This window comes from Nylanderia fulva, unplaced genomic scaffold (genome assembly GCF_048542155.1).
Source record: "Nylanderia fulva isolate GAGA-0341 unplaced genomic scaffold, ASM4854215v1 Scaffold2, whole genome shotgun sequence".
Classification (NCBI taxonomy): Eukaryota; Metazoa; Arthropoda; class Insecta; order Hymenoptera; family Formicidae; genus Nylanderia; species Nylanderia fulva.
The window spans coordinates 6931129-6952739 of record NW_028190263.1 but is presented as its reverse complement, the minus strand read 5'-3'; the positions used below and the strand labels follow the sequence as shown (position 1 = coordinate 6952739).

Sequence of the window (21611 nt, the reverse complement as noted above, 5' to 3'; positions counted from 1 at the left end):
CGACTAAGTAATTCCGTATTTCGTACGCGTATTCCTTTTAACAAGATTCATCGTATAATCTCCGCGGATTATCTGTTTAATGGAATTCCAAAATTTTCTCCATCTCTCCTAGCGATTTAAACTTTGCAAAGAGATGTTTATCTCCGCTCCCGCAAAACTATCAAAGATAATTAATTACGTATCCAACGTATGTGTGTCTAGCTATTATGCGATATACTTTCCAGAAAATAATTTTGCTTTATGCATACATAAACTACTACTTGAGGATCCTTTATCTTCCGGTAAATTTTAGAAAATTACATGGAAGAACAAAAAAATATCAGCTATCGTAATTAAATGTTAGATATCTCTACATTAACGGAGAGAGAATTCTCCGTTAAATTAGAGCTTAAAAATATTAGTTACCGTAGCTAAAATTCAGACATGGTAAGACTCAAAATTTAGCTATGGTACATGGAGGGAATTTTCTCTTAAAATTTACCTTGAAAATCAAAATAATTGTGGGACAATATAATATTGGAAGTATCTTATAAGTTACTCTGATTAATATTTACCACAATAAAAAATATTAATATTTACACAGTAAAATTCACTATGTACATAATAAAATTAATCGAACATATTTTATATCTTATTTTATTGTGATAGATATTAATATTTTAATATATATCGTGGTAAATATTAATTAGAGAAACTCTTATAAAATTCTTTCAATATTATATTGTCTTAGATTGCCATGATTTTCAGGGTAAAATCTAAGAGAAAATTCTCTCTGTGTACATAGTAAAATTAATCGAACCTACATTTTACATCTTATTGTAATAGATATTAATTCTTATAAAATTCTTCCAATACGATACTGTCCCACGATTACCATAATTTTCAAGGTAAATTCTACGAGAAAATTCTCTCTCTATAGTTGCAATATTTTGCCCATAAGTACCCGATACATTTTTCTTTTATATATTGTATACATGATAAATCATATACTAAAAGCTTTAAAAATATAAATTATATATAAAAAAAAAACAGCAAAAATGAGGAAATATTCTATTTGTTCAAGAGCTATTAACTCTTTCGGTAGACTAGCGGTACGTGCTTCGGAGCTTCGGAGTGATAAGTTATCGATCGCGGTCTGTAATTATGACGGCGCTGACAAGCGCCGAGTTACATCGTCGTCTAGAGGCGGTAGACTATTATTTCAGTCTGCCTCTCGGCATCCGCTGCATTCGTCCGGTTCAATAAAGTCAACGAAAGTTCGCGCAAGTGGAATCGACTGACGGAGGAGAGAAGCAAAAGTTCCCTCTCTTCCGATGCGAGGAAGTTGCGGGACATACAACGCGAAATCCCTTTATATATATATATATATCCCTTTGGAACGTGGCCAGACTGGATGGGATCTCGCCGCGCCAGGGAGAGACGAATAATGTTAAGGGCGCGATATCACGATGGTCCAGTCGCCGGCAATTACAATTTATAACCCTGCGGACGGGATGCCGGTGGGATTTTTCTCGTCGAAATGCGCGCATCCGTTGTTATCAACGCAAATCCGCGAAATCTCGTAATACTGACAAATAGACCGTCGGAAACTTTGTTTAAAGGAGGTCCCTCTTCGTGATAGTTTATCGCGACGAATCGATCGCGCGCTGCCTCGTTATAGTCTTCTATAACGTTAACATCTTTTTTAACACCGATAACAAGCGCGATGACGCAGGAGCGAGGCAAAATATAAACGATAAACCGCGAACGAGAACCGTCTGCGGTACACGCAAGAAGTAGGAAGTATATTTCGCCGCTTATGGATCGCCTCCGTGTATATATATATATATAGCGGATGCTATATATATACCCTACCGACAATCAACCTGCAGGGAAACGCAACCCCTCTTCGGATCACCATAGAAACCAAGAGATGGGACGAGAGGGTGCAAAAGCTATAGTGCTTAGAATAACGCGCCAGAACGCCCTCCAGATGAAAAGGGATTCTCCGTGTACCGTCGTCGACCGGCGTGATAGAGACGGTGGAAATATAGAGATATCCTCCATCCGCGGGATATATATTCACGGTGCATATATACCATCGATGACTATAAAGTATATCTCGAAGGAAGTATCAAATAAACGGAGGATTCACCGTAACGTCGAATGATGAGCCGGGTTCGCGCTTTTTCAGGAAATACATGCGATTCACGAGAGATCGATAAAAAAAGTTTACGAATGTTTACGAGAGGAAACAATTGCGGAAAACTTTGTGGATATTGACTGAACTCGTATATTCTCAAAGAGGACGGTTATAAATAGAAAATTACCTCTATCTTTTTCTTTGGCTCGGAATATAGAAAATTATTTTCAGATTTTTTTCCCTCGCTATTTCAATAAATCTCGTCAATTTTGTGTCTCGCATACATATATAGTTGAAAAATTTGTGTTTTTAACAGATATATCACATGTCTCAAATAACGGTTCATAGAAATATTTGTGTTAATTTAACATAAGATGGATATGTTAAATATTAGAGATACAAATACTGTGTGTTAATGTTTTAACACAAAATAAATGCAAACTTCAAATAATGTAAAATAAATTTTGTGCAAAATTAACATAGTTTTAATGTAAAATTTAATTTAAAAAATATATAAATTTTAGATTTTATCATCTCCACTTATATATTATAAAATACGAAAAATCAATATTTTTTTCTACATTGACAAAACTGTTTTAAATTTTGACAGATAAATCTTGTCACTAAAAAATAGAAACGCACAATGCGTTATCACATCTTTTTTCAGTCGCCGTAATAATTTAATTAACATTAAAGTTCCATTAACACAAGTGTTAAATATTTCGACGCGTTTAAATAAATAAGCAACCGAAATGTCTAGACTCTCGATCGTCAGTTTCAATCAATCGGGACCCTTTCTTCGGTGCATAGGCATGCACTTTTCGCGTACGGTTTCTCGAATAAGGAGCAGCGCACATGCATGCGATATCGAACCGGGCGTCGTAAAATCCATTTTTTCCCTCCCGCGAACTCGAATGCGATTTCAAGTGCACTCGGGGTGGCCTCGCGCGCGCATATTTTTAGAACCCTCTGCGCGTGAACGTGCGTTACAGCTGGAACGCACATGCGCGCACACCCGATGACGACGACGACGCCATTCAGAGGGTTCTGGTATGCCGGCACCTTCTCTCTCGCCGCGGTTTACACGGGCCTGACACTACAAATGTTTTATACCCGACCCGGTCCCGAGGGAGGAAAACGAAGGAGAGAGAGAGAGAGAGAGAAGGATAAATTTATCGGATCTCGAGGGAGGGAATGAAAGGGAGGCGAGAGAGCGACAAAGTATAAAGCGCGGGATGCAGGCTGCAATGCTTTATGGATATATGGACCGAGGAGTTCAACCCTCTCGCTCGTTAGATCTGAGGGAGAACGGCAAAACGCGACATTAGTCGCCGGAGATAATTATCTGGGCGATGATAATGCGATGTAGACGACGCGAACAATGTAGCTTCTGACGATTAACATGATAGAAATTATGCCGACGACATGAATCACGGTTTAATCTATAATCATTAAACGATACTACAATTATATAGGTGATCTAATGAATATTGAATTATAACGGGCCTCGTTATAGAATCTACAAAGCTTATCAATGGTTATACAAGTGTATTAATTATATATTATTATATGATGCAGTTATTATGCAGTTATTATATAAGTTATTATATGCGTTTATTAACTATTAACGACAGTTTTACCTCCGTTCGACAAACATTTATATTTCATACATAAATCTACCGCGTAGAAATAAATTATATTCCTTATTAGGTCATGTATAAACATGACAGTTACATACGTAATCATATTTTGACGTCGATATAAAAAGCATGTGCGAGCCTTTTAAATTAACATTCAAAATACGATCAACGAGAAAACAGCAGTCGAGTGTAATAAGCTGCGCGAAATCGACACGGAAGTGAAATATTTCAGGAAAGAAAAGGAAAAACGGGAGAGCGAAGCAACACAAATGCGCTAAAAAAATCGTTGAAGCTATTTCCCGGAAAATTCAAGCCCGATTTGACTGTAAAATATTTCCTTGGAGAAAGAAAACGGAAGACGTTCGCGTACCAATCTCTTTCTCGCGTTATATCGCGACGATGACATCTCGGTTTATAGGTCACCTTCGATTTTCCGAATGCACTTTTCCCCTGGGACTCAACAGAGTCCTATAAGCCACTGCCATGCGACAGAAGGGTGACACGAAGAGGATTCGATCGGGTAAAAAAGTATCGATGAATCGTTCTCTCGTCGCTCGGGATTTCGCGAGGATCGCTCCTCGTCCGGATTTATCCTTCCTATATCCCTTAATTCCAACGAAGGACGATTCCTTTAAGCATCGATATCACGTTCTAATGGAGGGAAATAAAAGACTGTCTTATAGGGAAGGAAAGAAAGAGAAGATGCCGTTTTCTATCCCGATCATTATCGGTTTCGGAAGAGTTCAGATTCAGCGTGTTCGCAAATAGATAAATCTATGTTGCTAACAGTAAAAAAAAAAAAAAACGAATAAAAAGATAATAATTGAGCGAGTTAATCGAATAAATCGAAATGATCGCGATATATTTTTCCATCAGCGATAAAATTTCAAAGAAACATCTCCGTAGCAAATTGAAGCTGCAAAGACAAATTGCTGAACTAATACGCGAGCACGTCTATAGATGCGGTCTATATATAGGTTTAGATTTATCGGGCAATTTATATTACTCGATATTATGAGAGAGCGTAGCGTCGTTTTCCTAAAGATCGACCTTTACGTTCTATGTACCTCCTCTGGAAACTGCCTACACTCGACTCGAGGGAGAATCTCAAAGAGGCGTTTCCATGACGACTATGAGAGCGAATGGCGTTGAGAACCCAGCGGCAAGTATAGCGACTCCTGCTAACATCGCGATAATCTCGCTCGACACGTAGAAAGCGGATTTAAAACTTCCGTCACATTACGATCACGCGATGCGAATTGAAAAGAAGTAGGAAAAAAATCGCAATCTCTACTTGTACATCAACTATATCTCGTAAAATTTCATTTCCTATTATACATTGCGCGCCTTGAATCCTCCCGTTACAATCGAAGCGCGTTATGCAATATGCAAGTGACATTTATTATGAACTCGAATAAACAAATTCAAAGCTTCCATAATGAGAAATGTCATTGCATGTATTGCGTAACACGATTCAACCGATGCGATATGCCCCGCCGCTCTCTGTACGCGAATTTGCTCGTCCGATCAATAACGCAGCCGACCGACAAACTGTCGGTTAGCCCCTAATCGATATTGATCAACAACGATAATGAACTATCACCAATCGATGTTTGCTCGGTCGCGCTTCGTGTACGCGTGAAAGAATTGCAAAATTAATTTACGAAATATAATTGTGCCAATTTAGATATTTAGTGGTCATTTGAAAGAATCTGTGTGTTATAAAATATTGGCGCTTTCTGAAGCTTTCCAAAAATTTGCACTCGCTCCCGATAACGATTATGCGCGGTATTTTAAGGATCAGTCACAGATATTTTTTTACTTTTTTAATGAGTCGTCGGTTTAATAAAATAAATACGATATTTTACGATTTTAGAAGCTCCCGAAGAGACGTAAATGTCTTGAGAATTCAATCGATAATTGAAGCGATTTTTAATCGAAAAGATATTGCAACAATTCGGCGGGATATTTTCCAAGAAAATCCGAAAAAAGATTTTGTCCTTTCGTTCTTCTCTTTTTCTTTTGAAAGTGCTCCAAATTGATATACATTTTAGATTCTCGGAAATATATTTCGGATAATCTAAAGTTAGGCTCTCGTTGAAAAGTACTGTCACGCGGATTCCGCGTTTCACACTTGTAATATCTTATCCGCGTGTCAGAGATGCAGTGAGCGTAGAATGCCAAAGTTGCGACAGTACGAATAATTAATTTTCGCGAAGAGTTCTAAAATGATTCGTCGTGTTCGATGAAATACGGCTCTTTATATTTAACTCAAGTTTCCATGCGGCTCAAAAAAGTGAAATAAAAATGCCAAAAATATATATATATGTGTGTGTGTGTTCGTTAATATTTTCAACGCGGCAGAAACAATATTTATACAAAAATACTTGTACGTATAAATCGAATAAATTACCACGACATTGAAAAAAATCGAATTTAATGAAGAGAGTGGTTGTCAATAAAATCTCTAGTTTCTTTGATACAACTTTCATAATAAAACGAAAGATTAAATCAAATTTATACACGTACGTGAAAGAGTTTACTCACGTTTTTCTGTTTGAACAGCTGTTGTATCGGTAAACTACGTTATCTGAATTCTGTACAAAGTCAATTGATGAACGGGGAACGCTCAATCTTGTCGGCGAAAAGCGGACAAAACGCTGCTTAAATGCCCGCTTAAGCCTTTTGAAGTTTTTCAAAGTTAGTTTACGTGATTTTAGCAACCGCTTCCGATATATCATGACGACCTTAAGGCTGCATACGACGGCCGGATTAACGAGGACAGCTCGACGGTAGCAAACACGCGATGCACGCCACGAACGTTTTATCTCGCACAAGAGGCGGACACGCTCGCGTTCTTTTTCCTCTAAAACACATATTGTATACGGTAAAATATGGTAGCGCGTTCGCGAAAGCGTGCAGCTTCTATTCGCAGTGCAGAGTTCGAAATGTCATGATAATTTCAAGAATAAAACACGGGTTGTACTTTTTTGTGATAAAACGCGCGAAAAAAAAAGCTTATCGAAAATGTATAGAAAATATTTTCCTCCGCGTATATAACACTTTATATAATTTTTTAACCGGATTAAATTAGATTGGCCGACGAAGTGTGTAATTATAACGCAGTAAGGTAATGAAAATCGAGCAAATGGCACGTTTGTCATGCTTAAGAATACCAATGAACGATAAAATTTCTCTAAGCTCATCGCAAATTATATGAAAATGCTTTAATCCTCTTAAGAAAACTGTTTAATATTAGAATAAACAATTGTTCGTGTTAAAAAGCGCAAACTAATTTTGTCGAAGAAATTTTCTTTGAGAGATATTATCTCTCCGTATACTTATTATGGTTTTCAAATAATGTAAGGGTTGATAAATTAAGAGACACCCTACGTAAAAGTTATTTGCTGGACTAAGAATAGCGAGGAATGCGAGCATAACTTTTTGTAAATCGCGAGGCAAGTACAATGACGCTTTGACGAATTGACTCTTCCGCTAAGGTCAAATGTTTCTTAGACAGCAACTACAAAATAAAATCTACGAAAGCACCGGTAAAAAGAGCAGTGCGCGAATTCCAAGCTGTCTACGTTCCGAAGAGCGAGTCGGAAAGAAATAACGTAACAAATTTATCTCAAGCAGTTTCGAATCGAGTTTCGATTAAACTTTTTTTTGTCGAAAAAATAATTATCGCTGAATTAAAAAAAATAGATTGCGATAGAAACATTTCATATATGTATAGGTATATACGAGAAATATTTCTATCGCAATATAATTTTTTTTATTCATTAATTCTTTTATTTCTTTTTCGACAAAAAAAGTTACCTGAAACTTGATTTAAAACTACTAGATATAATATACATGTACAAAAAGAAATAAAAAATGTATATATGTATAATAAAATATATTTTTCTCTTATATATTCTTTCATATATATTCTTCTCAGTTTTGTAATTGTATTCGAATTATATTAAAATATTTAATATGAAAAGAGATTAATTAATTTTCATTTTCGTTGGCAATCAAGTTTTTTGTCACTTTTAAGATGCATGACACGTGAAAAAGTTTTACTCGTAACTGCGAAATCGTAAATAAATTGACCAGTCGAGCATTCTTGCAAGTAGTAAGAATGTTTGACTGTGATTGGTCGATTTGTTTACGTCTTTACGGTTTTACGACTAAAACTTGTTCACATGTCATGGTCTTTAGGAAGAGGTAGAGTAATACATCGAATTGATTATAACTGACACTAACCGACATCTCGATAAGCTGAACCCACATAAATCTTTCTAATTTTAGCTTATTATCTGTGTATCCTAAAAAATATATATCTATGCTATTATGTAAGTTAAAAATTCTTCACAATTTATATACGAGTCACGATTAGTATGTAGATAATAAATCAGAATTAAACGGATTCTGACAAACCTATCCGGGACCCGCATTAACGTGAGATTGGTATCAATTATGACAATATCCTTAAACTGTTAAGAATAACCAGATTCTTTTTTAACAAAAATCTCTATTTCTTTTTAAGACGCAATATATTATGCTTTTTCCATGTCATTTGATCTTTATATTTTTATCTATCTTTTCAAAATATGTTCTTCATTATTGAAGGTATTTGATTAGACCCTAAACTTTTTATATCGGATTCATTTGATTAACGCATCTATTGCATCAGAATGTAAGGGATTGTTAAAGATGAACAAATTATCTGAATACTGAGCTCTACTTCCCATATACTACACATTCTCAGATATATTTCTCAATTTTATTTAAGTCAATAATCGATCGAAATTCATAGGCATCATATGCTTCTGAGTCCCGATTTTTTTCGTGTTTCTTTCGTTCACGTGCTTCTGCTTTTTATCACAAATAATAGTGTATTTCCCTTGCGATAGACAGATTATACACGTCGCCCGATAGTCAACGTCCAGATTAGGGAGAAATCTTAACAAGCGTAAACACAGTGCAGTGTCGTGTTTAAACACACGCTAGATTGTTCTCGTGTAAATGATGGAACATCCAAGAATTCTACATAAACAGAATGTTCTTTGAAATTTTAAAAAGACCAGGTGAGAAACGCAGAAGATATTTACATAAAGACTGAATTTTCATAGAGACAGGTTGCGAGTTTCGATAAGCACATAATTAGTATGATATACTAATTATCTCTAACGCGCAGCCTTTTATTTATCGAATCAGATTATGTGCTCCCTAGACGTTTTTCTCGGTAGATATAAATCTCTTTCCTCGATACGAATAGTACCTGTCTAACTCTCGACTTGACGTACAAAAATATATTGAGCCTGATATATTATTTATACAATTTTACACAACATCATGTATTATTTATACTGAAATTTTAATGTAAAATTCTCTTTGACAAAATTAATTCGTCGAACATATTTCGAATTAGATTTAATTACGACGGCATGATGCTGAAAAATTTAAAGATTTTTCAAATTTCACAGATAAACAGATAAAATTTAATTTTTGATTTAATTTAAAGCGAATATGGTTCCGAGCTGTCAAGAATGTTCAATGTCAACTGAAAAATTGCGAGATGAATATATCGAAAGATTTGAAAACTGTACAATAAAAGTGGAGCGCGATGGAATGTTAAATTAATAAATTTTGCCAATATTAACCTGCTATTGACGCACGTCACAATTATAGAACTAAATGTCATCCACTATCGCGCGCTGCATAATTCAACCGGCATTATTATTGAATGAGAGAAGGTATAGAGAAAATCCGTGCGTTGTGCGCGCGAGCTAGAGATTGTCCTGTAATCCTGCTTTCGCTGAGCAAGCGAATTCGATTCTTTCGCTCTCTTCCTCTCGCGGTACTTTGATAAGAGTAATTATTTTCAGGCGGACGACGCGCGAGCTAGCGGATCCTGCGGGAACGCGAAAACATCCCCCTTTCGCTGGCGGGAGAGAGGATCGGATTACAGGGCTGTATCCTGGCACGGATTCAATTTTCCAGCTAAATATACGCGGCGCGTATATTTGGCGAATCGGTCGGTTGTTTCCATCGTGAGCTTTACCACGCCTCGACAACGCTATGGAGAGAGAGTCCCGGGAGCTAAAATCAATTGCGCCCGCCAGGAGGAGAGGACAATCGCGGCTCTAGCCGAAAATAGACGACGACAATCTCGATGGGGGAATCTCCGTCTTGTGCGCGTAAATAAATCGATCGGAATGTGATGACGAGGCACGCAATTTTGGCGGAAAAAATTTTACTCATTATCCGCGCCAAAAAAAATTCGAACAAACGAAACGAGGAACTTCAGAGTCCATGTATTCGTAACGACACAGGCAGACAACAATTTATTTCATTTCGTCCGCTGGGAGATATTTAAAAATATTGTAAATATTAATTTCAGTCACATCGTCTGAAAATATTGTAGATAGTAAAGACTTGGATTTTTTATATTGTACACGTTTGAAAATTATTTTTCGATTTTTCGGAAAAGAGCTAGTTTCACTGAGATAATCGTAATATCTTAAAAGCACTGCAAAAACTTTCGTTGAGTCATCGTAAACTATTTTCCTCAATTGAATAATGAACCTTTCCATTATGCTTCCACTAAGCATTTTGTATAAAAATGATTACGATAAAAATATCGTAAAAAGATATTTAATAATAAAGACTACGATCGATAAAAGTGAGAAATAGGAAAGTTTAATGAGTTTTCTTTAAACTCATTAAAAAAATGTGCATTTATTATATATATACATGTAGCTTGATCATACACGGAGAGAATTTTATCTTAGAATTTACCCTGAAAATCATGGTAATCGTGGGACAATATATGATACTGGAAGAATTTTATAAATATTTAATCTCTGATTCATTAAATTCATTCCATTATCATATTGTCGCACAATTAGCATGATTTTGAATGTAAATTCTAAGAGAAAATTCTCTCTGTGTAGAATTCAAATTCCTTGATAAATGGGAAGAATGTCCAAATAACATTTTCAATAAAAATATAATTCTGTTATCTAGAAAGTTGAAAAGTAGCTTTTAGGTCAATTTTTCTCCAAAATAATAATTGTACGTTCATACTTTGCAATATTCTTTTCTCAAAAATCAATACTATAAATATTAATTTGTCGTTGTTTACAAATAAATAGTAAAGATTTCGACTTTTTTACGATATTATCACACACATTTAAAATTATTTCACGACTTTTTGGAAAAGAATTTTACCAAGATAATCGTAATAGCTTAAAAACACTGCGATAACGGCAAACTATTTTCCTCGATTGAATAATGAATCTTTTCATTATGCTTCCACTAAATATTTCGTATAAAGATTATTACGACAAAAATGCCGTAAAAAGATATTTAATAATAAAGATTACGATTAGTAAAAGTGAAAAATAGAAAAGTAATGAGTTTTCTCCACTCACTAAAAAAAGTTGCATATATGCATTTATATGTACACAGAGAGAATGTGCTCTTACAATTTACCCTGAAAATCATATGGGAAAATCGTGGGATAATATGGTATTGGAAGAATATTTTATAATAGTTTCTCTAATTAATATTATATATTTTCGATTAATTTTATTATTATTTCGGTGGATATTAATATTTTTTATTGTGATGAGAATATAAAATTCTTCTAATACCATTATCCTACAATTATTATGATTTTCAGGATAAATTCTAAGAGAAGATTCTTTCGTGTACATGTAGCTTGAACAGAGAAATTAAAATTCTTTATGATAAATGGAAAGAATGTTTCCAAATAGCATTTTCAATAAAAATATAATTTCCGTTATCTATAGAAAGTTCCAATAAAAAAACATCATTTGTTATCTATACAAAATATGAAAAGTAGCTTTTAGGTCGATTTTCCTCCAAAATGGTAGTACACAAAACACGTTTTGGAACATCCCTAAAACTCTTCCCGAAAAGTTAGCGCAATTATTTTACAGGATCAACCTGACATCTCTCTCTCTCTCTCTCTCTCGGCCAATGTTCTCTCAACTTCAGTCGATATGAACGAGGTCGCGTTTTAACCATGTATCACCGCGTGCGCTCGTGTCACCGTGTAATTTCCATTTGTCAGCACTCGCAGCCTCCGCGCGACTAAACATTCTCAAACAAATAAACGGCTGCGTTGTTTTCAAACGATTTCCAGTGCGGTTAACTCGCTGCATAATATTGCTCGCCGTCCAATAATAAATTCCAATAAAGTCAATGTGTCGTCGGATCAGAGTTGACGTTATACGTGAGAATACCCATTTTGTTCATGATGCCAATTATTTTGTAATTAATTGGCGTGCGTTTCATCGGAAAAGAATGGCGCGACAAAAGGGAGAATGTTTTGCTGCGGGAGCTGCGTTGTTATCGAAAGATGCATTTACCGACAAAACTACTGCAGAACTATCGGTAAAATGCGTTGCGTTTTCAGAACAAATGTCAGATGGCGTAAAGTGTCTGTAGATATCGAATAGGCAAGAATGGGAAATGAATTGGGAGTGAAATCAAAGCAAAAATAGAGATAAAATTTATAATTCGTTTAAAACATCGAACAGATATGCAGATTATTTTGCGAGCTAACTTTAGAATCATCCGCAGTAATGGATTAAAAATTAAATTATAAAATTTTATTCCTTCCAAATTAATCAATCTCGATATCAATATCAGAAAACTGATTTAAATATCAGATATCAATAACTGATCAAATCTCGTATATAAATAATTATTCATTATACCTATCATTCATTCTCAATTCTTTCTAAAATAGCCCCAGATAGCAATTAAGTTAATACAACACTGAAAAAATTATTTGACTTAACAAAATCTGCTTTTGTTAAAAACAAAATATTTACTTCTTTTTACATTGATATTTATTTGCACGTATTCGACCGCAGATTTTGTTAAGTGCAATAATCTTTTTTTCAGTGAAAAATGCAAGAATAATTTTTCCATAAATTTTTCATCATAGATTAAAAACATGTCATTGATTGCACACTTTTATATATTCCATTCAAATATTTATTATATTTATATAAATCGCATAGTATCAACTATTTACTTGGAAAAAGGCGTGAGATGAATTCTAGTATAAATATAATTAAGTGATAAAAATTTCAGATATTATTTAGTTCATTAAATTTGTCCACCTATTCGAAATAAATAGTTTATACGAAAGATCGATGTGTATCAACAAATTGGCACAAAATCAATTATTAAAGTCTTCTCGGAGCGTGAGATATCATTTCGCCATAACTTTACACGACGATACGCACGCGATTTTGTGCCTTGCGTAAAGCTGACATAAGGTCTATTTTCGCGCGAACGTCAAGCTCCGAGTCGCGAACGTGAAAAAGCACGTCGCTGCAAAAACGCGATAAGAGACGATTTATGCCTCACATACCCAAATCTCCTCATTCAATTGCTCCCACTCGTGATTCAGCTCGTAACCGATCCTGATATTACGCAGACAGATAGTTCTTGATGCCTCTAAATCGAATAATTTTCGCCCCAAGGGGCCAAGACGACGTCTTGCTCTCCGCATCTTGCCGAACTGTTGAAAAACTTTCGAAATGATTTTTCGCGCGAGTCCAAATTGCGACGCGACCGGACGATGGCGCCGTCTGGCGGCCGCGAGTGAAACTATCGAAGCGTGTGATCGGTATTACAGGGAGCGCCAAATTATTAAGGTACGAAGACGAGATTTTTCATTACTTTTTAATTGTAATAAAAAATATAATCTATTGTATGTTGCACGAGATGTAACGAGATTATCGAGTATTAAATTAAGATAATGGATAAATATTTAAAGAAAGTTGAAAGAAAGATATAATTATCGTTAATTGAGAAGACGATGACAAATGTGCTCTATTATTATTGATTGACCTTTGAATTTAAAAATAGAACAAATTATAAGCACTATATTACAAGCACTAATTAAAACACTTATTAAAAATAGCAGTTATATTATAAACATTATTTATTTAAAAAATATATATATATATACGGAGAAAATATTTTCTTCGAATTTATCCTGAAAATCATGATAATTGTGAGACAATATAAAATATTGGAAGAATTTAATCTCTAATTAATATTTGCTACAATAAAAAATTTTAATACGTACATAATAAAATTAATCGAATATCTTTTTATATCTTATTGTGGTAGAAATTCGAAGAAAAAATTCGTCCTGCGTATTTAAAGAAAGTAAAGAATAAGATATAATTATCGTTAATTAGACAGACGTCAAAAAAATATGCTCCATTATTGATTAAATTTTGAATTTAAAAACAGAAAAAAACGCAGCTATATTATAGACGCTATTTATTAAAAAAGTATATATGTATGTGTATATATATCGTATAGTTCACAGTAAATATATAGATTTATTGATCTTTGCCTCTCGAATATTTTCACTCATTATTAGCATATTCTTTTCTTCTTTTCGCTTAATTCATACAAATTGTGAAAAAACGGGCTCTATTGTATTTAAGCACGAACCAACGCACAGACAACAAAGAGAAGGAAAAGAATTTGAATAATTTTTATTCTCTTATATATTTCGTATGCGCAGTGCAAAATATACTCCTTAATTGCATTTTCGATAACTTTATTAATAGCTGTACGCAAAGCTCTGTAAATTTATAATTATATTCCTCATTCGCTTGATCAGTATACCCTTATATTTTCGATAGCGGATGTCCCTCTTATACGAAATATTCGCTCTATTTACCGATTTTAGGCAACCCAAGCTTTCATGTAACGCGATATCATAATGAGACGAGCTCTGTTACAGCTTACACGTAAAGTACAAAATGTACGAGAAATTATAATGATCGAAAAACTTGAATATTTATGTTTTTTTTTTTTAATCGGCCAACAGAGCCAAAGCACGAAAAATTAATTATTCGGAACTGTATCTCTTGGTTTGAGATCACTAAGTTCCATATATAAATTAATCTCGAAACTTACATATGGAGAAATAGGCGCGAAAAATATACTATTTCTCCATATGTAAGTTTCAAGATTAATTTATATATGGAACTTAGTGATCTCAAACCAAGAGATACAGTTCCGAATAATTAATTTTATATATATAGTAGTAATATTAATTTTATATATAATTATTATTATTATTTATATTATTTATTAATTAATAAATATTATTAATTTTATATATAATAGTATATTTTTCGCGCCTATTTCTCCATATGTAAGTTTCGAGATTAATTTATATATGGAACTTAGTGATCTCAAACCAAGAGATACAGTTCCGAATAATTAATTTTATATATAGTAGTAATATTAATTTTATATATAATTATTATTATTATTTATATTATTTATTAATTAATAAATATTATTAATTTTATATATAATAGTATATTTTTCGCGCCTATTTCTCCATATGTAAGTTTCGAGATTAATTTATACATGGAACTTAGTGATCTCAAACCAAGAGATACAGTTCCGAATAATTAATTTTTCGTGCTCTGGCTCTGTTGGTCGATTAGAAAAAAAAAAAACATATTTATATTCTTAATATATTGAGAGCCGATGAGAAAAATATTTCTTTCTGATTGAATATTTATGTTATCTCGAATTTTATACCAAAAAATAACGAAATAATTTTCTTCTATCAATTTTGTGTGTTCTCCGCTCACGATCAAAATCAGACACACATATCTCGATTTTGAGCACATTGCTTCACGAATTCAGCGATTAAATCGCATTTCTCCCACGACTCACCGAAATTGGACTAACTGGATTACTGGAAAGTTTTAAAATCCACAATTTGTATAGTCGTATTTTCGCATCGTCAGTTTCAATCTCCAATTATAAATAGAGTGTGAATATCGAGCGGTTCGCGCTCTTTAGCCAATAATAACGAAGAACCGCTATCCGTCCGTTATTAATTCAGCCGATTGTACGAGAAAAGTAAATACTTTCGAATTATTCATAATCCCAGCCAGCAGTCGCGAGAAGCGTAATGGATCTCGGTGAATAAAAGCTCTTACGGTCCCGTTGACTCTCTCCATCGGAACACCTGCGAGTGCTTGCTGCAAATTAAAATCATGCAGAAGAGAGAGAGAGAGAGAGAGAAACCGGAATCATTGCCGACGCGTAAATGCAACCTCGGAATTTCTCCATTACGGAGAGATTTCCGCAACGTACGACAAACGTATACAATTACGTTATTTCCGCATTAAAATGCCCGCTTTTCGAAAAATCATAATCATTATTCGGTACGCGTATTCGGATTTATATATTTTAACGTAACGGCAAACAATGTAAATTACTTATTATAAAACCTGCTTTTGTTTTTAGCTACTATAAAAGAAAAATATATATATATATGTTACGCGTTATGAATAATTTTATTATCCTTGACACCGTGTTGAGAGAACATAAATGGTTCTTTTACAAAGCAAATTACGCGAGTGTACGAAAGAGAAAATATTAATATTTAATTCCGAATCACTGTAGCATTTCCGAGAACTCAGTGTTATTTCTTCGTCGTAATGTTCTACGTTCAGGTAATAATCACATTAAATATTGTTATATATAATGCGACGCGCCCATATTCGTACTCGTACATATAGCTCTGTGCGGAAATTTCAATTTTCGTGAAAAGGAAGCCGTTCCACGGCAAATATAGAATGGAGAGACGACGTTCCTGTGCGCGCCTCGTGTAACTGACATTCCGTCTCCTCTCGCCAAAGGGCTCTCTAATTTACAAGGCAAGAGATTTAATTAGCCTGGGCGCAAAGGCGAGACGACTGCAGGCCTAATATTATGTAATATGGCCCTTTTTAATCACCTGTTTTACCTACCTTGCACGGCATTTGACTTAATTGCTCGCTTGCGATCTACGAAATAAGGTTTTTATTGCATCTCAACGCAGTAGAAAAATTTGCTTTCTTGTTAAAAACGGTCCTTGTTAAAATTTTTGCGTTTTATATTTAACACATTCATTTATTGCTGTCGTTGGTTGATTGAATTACTTAAATGTTAAGTTATATTAAAACACCTGAAAAAGATGTCGAAATAACACAATGTGCATCTATTTTCAAAAGTATGTTCTGTTTTATTAGTTACGAGATTTATCTATTAAAATTTATAGAATAAAATGTTGATTTCGTATTTTATAATATAAGTGGGAATGATAAAATTAAAATTAATATTTTTATAGTTGATTTTTACATTAAAATTTATTTTAAATTACTTAATGCATTTATTTTGTGTCAAAATATTAACACAGTATCTGTGTCTCCATTTAACGTATCCATATTGTGTTAAATTAACAGAAACATTTCTGTCGACTGTTTGGAACTTGTGATATCTGTTAAATTTAATACCAATTTTTCAACTGTGAAAATTGTTGTCGATCTAAAAAAAGATTTTCCGCCTACGTTTTCGCGAAATGAACATTGACGGAATAATACGTGACACTCCATTCTCCGGATATAATACGTTTCACCTTCGAGAGATGTTATTGCACATTCACGATCTGTTTTCGAGGTTTCATTGTGTACGTATAATTTGCACTGATGATACCATTATGTAATAAATTCTACGAGGATTGATTCACGTTCATAATTAACGTAACGCATCGCGGCTTTACATAGGCGACATAATAACACGATGCAAATGCAATCCTAATTATAGCGATATCAAATGAGCGACCGTACGCGAAACGCAAATATAACGAGAAGACGGATTTTATTTACAAAATGTCGATTTATCATTTTAATTATTTTCGACGCAATTGTTCATTCGCGACGTTATAACCGTAGCGGAAAATACTTTTGTCTCGCGCTTTTCGAGCAAAATATAATTCCCGTCCTTATATTTACTCCTTTCTCCATCCGATATTATTTCTGCAAGATATTATTCAAATATTTACCTCTCTGTATAAGAATTATTAAAACATTTTCAAGAGTTAATGTAATCTCCCTCCCGAGATGCGCATGTGTAATTTTCGAGCACTTTTCTCTCTCTCACGTACACAGATACACATATTCAACCCTGTATCATCCCTTTTCTATCTCTCTCTCTCCCTCCCGGATATCCTCGATTCTAATTCAATCGCACGATTTTCTCCAAGGAAATCCCTCCTCTCGAAACTGCTTTGCCTCCTCGTCTCACGATCTCGCGAATCTTGCTCTTTCTTGCACTCGCCCTCTCGGATGCGTTTTCAATTCCGATTTCAGGGCTGTATTCGCCGGACTGCCGCTGAGCGATAAGACTTAGGGCGTCTCGACGAGAAAGGAAACGAACTTGTGGGGAGTCGGTTTCTCTCTCCGGTTTCGCAGAAAATTTAGAAATTCGTATAAAAGGAGATAAAAGGGAGTCACGTAAAAAGGCGCAAACTTAATGCAACACGGTCGCCGGAGCTGTCGGAAACACGGAATTTATTTTTCAACCTCGCACCCACGCGCAATTATACTTTCTTACTACATAAACTTCTGCTTTCATTACACGACGTTGTCACCTGCTGTAGTAATGGGCTTGCTTCGTAAATTATAAGAGATCTCGTAATACTTCCAAGCCGTAATAATATTTCGCGTTATTGAATTTACGAATTCAACTGTATAATAAATGGTCGAATTATATTACATTAAGACCAGCTGCGAGATAAAAATCGTTTATGAGTAATGTAACACGTTTCTCTTATTAAAAAAAAAAGTGTCAACTTTTTTAATCCTACTCGCACTAAAAATCATGAAAATCCAGCAGGATCTGCGTCTCATCTGCGAGAAGCACTCACGTTCGCGCTGCCACGTAGCTTTGAAAGTTATTTCCGTGAGTGCCTATTCCGTGTATTCTCTATGTCTACAGCACAGAGATTTGCAGAATTTTTGCACAAATCTCTCCTCTCTTCACAATAATTCTGCATCGTACGTTCGCATTAATACAAATTTTATTTTATAATTGTTATATGAAATTAATTTTTCATTAATTATTTTTAAGAAAGAAAAATATTTTCTCGAATTAACTACAAATCTAAAAATAAATATTTTTACTTAATAAATATATTTTACTCGTTTCGCGCAAGAGATTTTCATATCGCATTAAAATGTATGTATGAAAGTCGTACACGTAATTAGTGTCAACCCTTTTGTATTTAAACAAGGAGAAGGAGCCCTTCGCCATGTAATATTGCTAAAACTTTTAACGTTTCCTTTCTTTATTTTGCAAAGTTTGTACTATACACTCGCTAGATAGAACCACTACGTAAAACGGAAACAACTTCAATGACAATTCGCTCGACAAAGCTTTACTTCGAAATGTTCGTTTAATTTCTGACCTCAAATTTAATATGAGAAAATTAAAATTCTTTTATACACAAAAGTACAGTCTAATTATAAATTCTTTATATAAAAGCGGCGAAAAAACTTTCTTCGCCTTTCTTCATAAATTTTCATTCCCTACATTTCGTTGCACTCCATTCAACGATTCCAACGTGTTAATCAATATTTAATCTCACTTATGCAAAGCATAATTAATTATAACTTTCATATGGTTTTAGAAGATTATGTAGAAAAATCCACATACTCCATTCTAAGAGAGACTATATGTATAAGATTAAGTAAATTTTCAAACATTATTGTAAAAAGCAGAATAGCACAATAATATAGAATAGAGAAGTTAAATCCATCATTCAATCGAGTGGAGATTTATCAATCGAGAAATTTATGCAACATTTATTTTTTTTTTTTTATGCGATTTTACGTTCGACTTGTGCTTTGAAAAATTTGTTGCTTCTCGCTCCGTCACATAAAGAAATAAATAAAGATAAATGACGGAAGAAAAATCGTCGACTGTTAGTGTATTTCAACGCGCGCGATGCTCACGTGTTACTGTCGGGTTTAAGGTCAAGCAAAGAACGCCATTTTCCGACAGTGGTCCTGCGACGGACATAAGAGGATTAAGCCAGTTTTCTTCCCGCCGGATTTGGCGCGCTGTACCAGCTGCTTCCGCTTCCGCGTCGGCCGCTTTCCGGCTCCTTTCATGACCGTTAATGCAATTACAGCCCGAATTTTTATCCCTCGACCACCTACGTGTCATTGCGGGCTTTAGATATATGATTTGTCACTCGTGTTTTAAGACAGAAAATTAAATTACAGAAAAATCGATAGAATCGATTTTATTTAATCGAATTTTACTTAATTTTTATTTCTGTTTAAATATTTTTGCTTCGTATTATTCAAATAACTGCATTTTTGTAATTAATGATACATATTCGATACATTTTCACAATCGAAAAATAACCTTTTGTTCAGCTTACTTTTTAACAATATAAATCCGATATTGCTGCCGAACAGTCAATTTATGTATACAAAAACGAAAAGTTGTCTATCGTATATAATGCGCGGTTTAAATTTTTTTACTTTATAATTAGATTTCTTGATAAATTAAAAAAATCCCATTTTTTAAAATTATAATATAAACAATAATCAATAGTTTCGACGATGTGGAAAATCAAGAATAGAAGAGTTCTCGCTAATAAACGTTAATTACAAAAAGGGTGATGATGAGTAAATTTTTCAACTGCTAAATCTCTTTATTATCCGTTTATACATAAAAATCCACTCTGTATTAAAGCTCAAACTTTAGTCTTGCGGCACGCGTTTACGACCTAATTAAATATTTATATATCTCATCGGTTTTTTTTATACGTGTTAAATCTTATGGTCCACCGCATTAGACCGACCGTTCTTATTTCATTCTCAATATGGAGGATAAAATCAGATTAAAGTTCTCGCAAGGCGGAGAATTCTACGGAAAAATCGATAAACAAACTCTGTAATGAGAAAACGTTTTCTAAACTCATCTCAGGATCATGTCGGATTAAACGCGCAAGAGATTAAAAATTATACTCGAGTACTCTCTAGATTACGTCGACGCCGAGAAGAAATCATTTTGCGTCATCTACGTTATCTCTTTAAAATCACTTACGAAGAAAACGATGTTTACATTAAACGCAATATTAAATCGCATTAATTTCCACAATAGGATGTTATAGATAAAAATTTTAATAATTTTAGAATTCAATCTGCTACATAGAAAATAAACATTACTGTCTGTATATTAAATATATTTTCACAAAAAATTATTCATTATATTTCTAGCAATATTGATACTCGATTTAAGCTATATTAAATACTAATTTTTTTTAATAAATCTGTGTTCTCAATATTGTGTTCTAATTTTTAGGACATTTCTAGCATAATCTACAAAGCTTGATTATAAAATAATATTTTATAAAGAATCATTGATTACTTACAATATGTGCTGTTCGGTGGGGCGTTTTGGCGCGATAGTTTGACCTGCAACATGAAAAAAAAGTTAAATATAATTTCTATTATATGTATATATATAATATTAATAAAATACAGAAATGGAATCATCAAGAGTCGCCAGTGATAAATAAACACACAAACATTACTTATTTAAATGACCTGACTGGTCAATTAAATAAGTAAAATTTGTGTATAAATAAGATAATTTAAAAGCAGAAATGTCTGGTTATTGAATCTGCCCTCATGATTTGTCTACCTAGACAATTACAGATTGAGAAAGGATATTGTTTCTCTCCTAACAGAATAATCGCAATGCATAAAATGAGGAAAAACGGCAAGATACACTTCAAATTCACTTTAGATATTGTATTACGCATTCCTGAAGCACGAGATTCGCTTTAATTTGCATAACTGAGACGTCCGGGCTTCATACCGGCTTCCGGAATAATAGCGCACCGCACACCGCCAATTTCTCGCGCGGAGAATTTAGATTAAATTCGGAGAGAGCGCGTGAACGCGCGAGTCTAGCTTATAACTTCA

The 21611-nt window shown here is 34.0% G+C and overlaps 1 protein-coding gene across 1 annotated transcript in view; it reads right to left on the bottom strand.

Annotated features, from left to right (window-relative positions):
* Positions 1 to 21611, bottom strand: part of LOC114942845 (RNA-binding Fox protein 1) — a 267417-nt gene that overhangs the window by 153926 nt on the left and 91880 nt on the right. The window contains exon 3 of the mRNA XM_029318296.2: positions 21056 to 21098. The gene's annotated coding sequence lies outside the window, so the exon portion shown is untranslated. The remainder of the gene's footprint in view (positions 1 to 21055; positions 21099 to 21611) is intronic.